We start from the raw sequence: 5,695 nt of genomic DNA on the forward strand, positions 1-5,695 counted from the left end.
GCACGGTGGCGCACCGCCCCGGGCCATGACTCTTCACCCCAGCCTGCACGGTGGCGCACCGCCCCGGGCCGTGACTCATCGCCACATCATACCTGCTAAGAAAACAGCTCTTATTTCATAGATGCGGAGATCGGCGTGGGTATCTCCTGATCATTAATCGTGTGAGCGTGGTCTCACTAAGACGTTCCTCATTCCTCTTGAGAATGGATACCCAGAGCAAATAGTGCGGCCTACCACTGGTGCCGCACATTTTTGATTCAACTCTACAGCAGGTTTGAGTAGAAGTCCAAAGGGCAAGGAACACAAGTTGTGTCTATGTGAAACCCTCTTTAAAGACGGCGAGCTGTGTAAGCAGGTGTCATGGTAAGATTGAGTGGTATGCACGGCCTGAGGGTAGCATGGACAAGTGGTCCGAGTTTTAAGTTCACGCTTGTACGACCAGCGCGGGATGCCCCAATACGTCCAGCTGGATTTGCCATACATGTGTGAATGGACTGAGAGGGAAATACACGTGCAAGAACGTAGCATATAACACATTTTGTAACCTTTGCCAATGTGCGTTTTTTATGTAAGAGAAACCAAGCGTAGCATTCATGAACGGTTTAATGAATAACTTCAGGGCGCACGTCTGCGGTGAGCGTGCACTAGGGGAACACACGGAAAATCAACACGCAGCAATAAAGCATGGCGCAGCAAACACAAACTTTAACTCTCGCCCCGCTACGGGGGGGGGGGGGGGTCGATGCGAGCTACCCCTAAGGTCTTTTTGAGGATATCTCTCCGGCAGGTCGTACAATCACGCCCAAATTTTTGGTAACTTCTGGAGCATTCATTACGTGTGTGTTGACACATAAAGTTGTGTATCTAGTGCTTCTGGCTTGGGCGCACGGGTAACTTTTGAGGAATACTGCACGACAATTCACGGCCGGCGCGGGTGGCGGGCAACTACCGACAATGCCGCGGAGGACGCGCGGTGAGGCGGCATTGCTACATTGACGGAGACATATCACAATGTAGCCAAAAGACATTAAACTGAAACCATTGTTCTCATAACTGAACAAACAACACGCCTGTCTAGGTTTCGTGTCGCTACAAAACATGGTCTTGCATGCATAAGGTAGGGCTGGGAAAGAACGATGTTAGGGAAAATTTGACATCTGACCTAACATAAAGGAAGGCTATCCAACAACATGAAGCTTATTTCCAATCGTATGATCTCGTTGATATCCACCCCCGGTGTTTTCTATTAAGTTATACCTTTCTTACTTTGGAAACGGCAGAGAGCTCGCATCGACCCCCCCCCCCCCCTCACATCAGTCTGCGTGATGGGAAACGACGATTCGGGGCGAGGGTTAGGGCATCAATTTAAGTAACGGATAAAGACAAGGTGGACCTCATGGTTTTAGACTCATTGCGCACCCTGAATTTGGCCGTAGGCTGAACGTGCAAACTTTTTCATGGGACCTGGCCTAAACAATTTGTTTAGGCTATGCACGCTGCTAAGGCTTAGGCTGATACTCGTGGTGGCTGTTGACCGCTGTTAGTTATCTCCTTATCTAATACACTGTGTCGGGCTTAGTAAGCCTCCGGCTTAATTGCTTGTTTTTCTATTATTTTTTTGTTTGTTTTGTTTTGCAGCCGGTAGTGTCGAACCGTATGCGGTGTGACAGGAATTTGGATTACTCATGCTTTTTTACATATTTTAGTGGTTATGTCTGCACAAATTTGAAGCATTTTCTTGGCTAAAGTGCCTTACTCTTTAAGTGTAATACCGTGTTGAGCTTTTCTGAGCTCTTGGCACTTTTAAAGATGAGTGCAGCTCGAAATATTGAGTGTCATCAATACCGTCGTTATTTAGCACTAAAAAGGTCGTTTCACCAGTACCTCCTAGTATACCATAGGTGGTAAAACTTACATCTCTAGTAAAACTTCAGAATTAGTTACGTCTAATGACAGCACTCGATAGTGCCACTGTTGTTCACTCAACATCATAACTTTGAACTCATAATATGGAATGAGGGTACTTCGCTCTTGGCTACGCGAACGGTTAAATCAAGCAATCAAGAAATAAGGAAAAGCTAAGGAAGAAACAAAGCCATTTACGTATGTGAAGTGAAGCCCGTATGGTGATCTGTCTCAAAACTTAGTTAAAGAAAAGAAAAGTTAACGAAAATAGAGAATAAAGCATTTTTGACTTCTGAGAACGTTTTGATAAAAAATGTTTTGCTGCATCCCTTTACGATTTCCAGGGAATGCACAGATTTGGATTTAAATGAAACTTTCAGGCCGCAGAGAAGAAGTGCATCGCCGTGCGCAGTAGAAAATGTTATTATCTAGTACCGCGCAAGCATACTCATTTCAGTGAGACTTATTTTGTAGGTTGGTCTGTAATGCTGAGGGAGAGCTGGCCCACATGAAACTGATGCCTTATAAAATATGGCATTCATCCATTTCATGAACATTCACGCAAGCCTCAAACACGTAAGCGCGGTCCGGAAGAGGGCCGATATGACCACTGAGATAAATGAAAACAAGGAAACCAATAGCGCTAAATTCACAAGTTTAAAGGTCTGCGTCTGAACTTGGTTACGTCAACTTTTGAGATAGAGTTGGCCAAAATACCAGTTGAACTTTGGAGCACATGGGGTCACACTCCAGATCGGCATCCGAAGTACCTCCAGACCTCCTCATGCAACGGCCTCAACCCTAAGAACCTGTTTAAGCAAAGTTTCATTGGCGTTCCTTTCAGGTCGCACTGGTTGGAGCGGTTACGCCGTGCCGGTCGGAAAAACGGTTAATATGGGTCATTTTAGGTCAATAATCTTTGCTGACCTGCAGAAAGTCCATATCATGTCTGTTGACGTCCCTGTAATGAAAAATTCGAAATGAGCCTCAAAAGCTACTTCTTAAAGGACGTTATTCAGTGAAAAAAGCAGCTTGGTTCTGACCTTGGTCGGACCTTCGTACTGACCCGAGTACAATGGCATTAGTTGTAATGCTAACGTCAAGGGGCTTATTGCCTAAGAAAGTATCCAGGGAGTATCCCATCCAGGGGCATATTTCAAAAACCGTGCTATAGTGAAAGCTCAGGACAAACGATGTCCGATAATGACACTGAGCGTCGCCACTGCAGCATCGTCAAGGCATAGTAAAAGTATCAAGTTAATTATTTTCGTGTCCAAATTGCGCTGTCAACGCTTTGTAACAGCATTGCGCCTTTTCCCTGCAGTGGCGACGACTGTCGTCATGACAAACACCGTGCGCACCTCACTGGTGCTAACAAAAAAGTCTGTGATTGGCCCAGCGGGCAGCGGTCGAGAAGCGCATTGGTTGGAACCGGTGCGTCACATGGATCATGTGACGCTCTCATTTCCAAACCCAGAGTGTGCCGCAAGAAAAGCCACTGAGGCAAGCGCCATAGGGAGCAGGCAAATCAATAGCATAGCATTTCGTTGAATTCACGGAATAACAGCTTTATGCTCGCATACCTTTTGTCTAAACAGAGCGTTTCAAACTTTCGTAGCATTTATTACACGAACGTTTTGCCACATTACTGTGTTGCAAACACTACAGAATACACTCGTTGGAAAAAAATAAGGTAAGCTTATTTCCTCCATAGTGATGTGCATTGAGTTAAATGAGATTTCTCCCATTGGGTTGGCTGCTTCAAACAGATATTTTGGGCCATTTAGGAGATTTCGAGAAAACTCATGGTACAAATCAAGTCGTATTTATTTAATGTAGCAATGGTGAAAAGTAGAAGTTGGAGTGTTCCGTTCAGTTTTACGTTGTCGCATTAGATTGACCCGTTCCACAAGAATTGTCTTTGCTGGAAGTCATAACCTGGCTTCCAGCTGCCATAGGTCAACGACCATGTGCATCTAACTTTCTACACCCAAAGACGCGTTATTCAATTGTCTATTGGAATGCAAAGCTTGGCGCGGCGTAGCGGCGCCAAGACTTTGTCAGTGATGTAACTGGATGTTTACCTCCCCACAGAAACGTATGATTGTCATATATCGCGGTGCACGTACCAACGTTAGAACGGCTACGCCGCACCGGTCAAACACTATTTTGCAACACCTTCGGAACAGGGAGTGGCCAAAGTAATCCCCGACCCGAGCGCGTGTTAATAAACACAAGACATGTGGAACTTCTATTAACAGCGCACGCATTTTCTATACCACAATTACAGTAAACTCATCCTCATCGTGGTTTTTACAATGTAATGTTAGGTATCTAATGGAAACAGTTTGTTTCCATCGGGGTTTGCTGGTCTAATTCCAATATCAGAATTTGTCAATATCACTTTTGATGTCGTGGGAAAAAGTCTAGCTGAAAAATGTGCCACGGCGCCAAATTGAGCTCAACTTCTTCCGCGCACTACTTGCATGGCACAGAAAATAAACATTTTTTACAAAAATAAAGCAGCATGTTTTGCAGGGGATGGGTGGGACATTATGAGCTAGCGCAAGGACAAAAAGAAAATTGGAGTAGGGTGTATAATTTGGCCCGATGGCTTGATCCCTGGAATCGGCAGCCAGAGCCGTTAATATAGCCGGATGTTTGTCTCCCCATAGAGACTTATGTTTCAGGTATGCAGCTGTGCACCTACAAACGCTAGATCCCTCCCTCCCCTCATAATAAAAAAATCATAGATGCTCTCACCACCAAATACAAATCGTAACAGCTTAGCGGATAAACGCCGCAATAATTTTCACACACATTAGACAGGCAATAGTTTGTGAGGCTAAAGTGAAGAGCTCTGAAGTACGGGTATGACCTAGGTCCTTCACGGTTAACCGTCAACCAGAGTGCAGTAAATCCCCCGCAACCAAAATGCGTGCCGCCTCCCATGACCGCCAAAGAAGAGTGCGTTCGGAGCCCAGAAATGACCTCTAAAGGGGCCCCTTTACTTGCTGACCAGAAGGGGCACGTCCGTCCAGTGCCTGCGCTTAAGTTCAAGAATTTTCATAAAATATGCGAAAATTAAAAACGTATTTTGCTTTTGCCAAAACGAAGTGGGCTAAGTCCGATGAGAAAAGAAATGGGAGGAAGGTTTCCGGGCCTTCGGTTCGGCCCTCAAGGATTTTCAAAATTGACACCCCTAGCCCACAGAAGTGGGGCGGTGGAGTCTTTTGAATTCAAGGACGCACCCAGGTGCGCCCGAGTGACATCCCTTCTCATATCGGGCGTCAAATCCTGATGGCCCTGCTATCTTGAACTTTTGGCCTCCTGTTGGCTTACTTTTATATCAGTCGTCTTTTTCCATGCCGACTTTTTGTTTTTCAGCTGTTCTGAGCTTACCAATCTGAATGTTATCCCTTTTGACGATATCCGTCGACTTTCCATTTGACTTTTTGGCTGGGAACCATATATTTGAGTCCGCCGTGTAACTTCTTCACCAGCTGGCAGCGTTTTGTAACGAAAAAGGTAAATAACTTTGATATGGAAGCTATCTTGCATCATATATGATTGCTTCCAACTTGAAAATGCTGCTGCTGCTATTGGATTGCCTTAAGTCTGCCTAAACTTGTGTAAGTAGAATACGGTAGGTCGAGACGGGGAGAAATTACCAGTTGCACTGTGGGCTTGTTATACGTAACCCGACAGGTAGATACCCTATAACTCGTAGGTTTCCGAACGAGTGGACGTCAACTGATACCACTGGTGCCCTTCGAATACGATTACTAGG

This window comes from Pollicipes pollicipes, unplaced genomic scaffold (assembly GCF_011947565.3).
Source record: "Pollicipes pollicipes isolate AB1234 unplaced genomic scaffold, Ppol_2.1 Scaffold_3087;HRSCAF=3621_pilon_pilon_pilon, whole genome shotgun sequence".
NCBI classification, from domain to species: domain Eukaryota; kingdom Metazoa; phylum Arthropoda; class Thecostraca; order Pollicipedomorpha; family Pollicipedidae; genus Pollicipes; species Pollicipes pollicipes.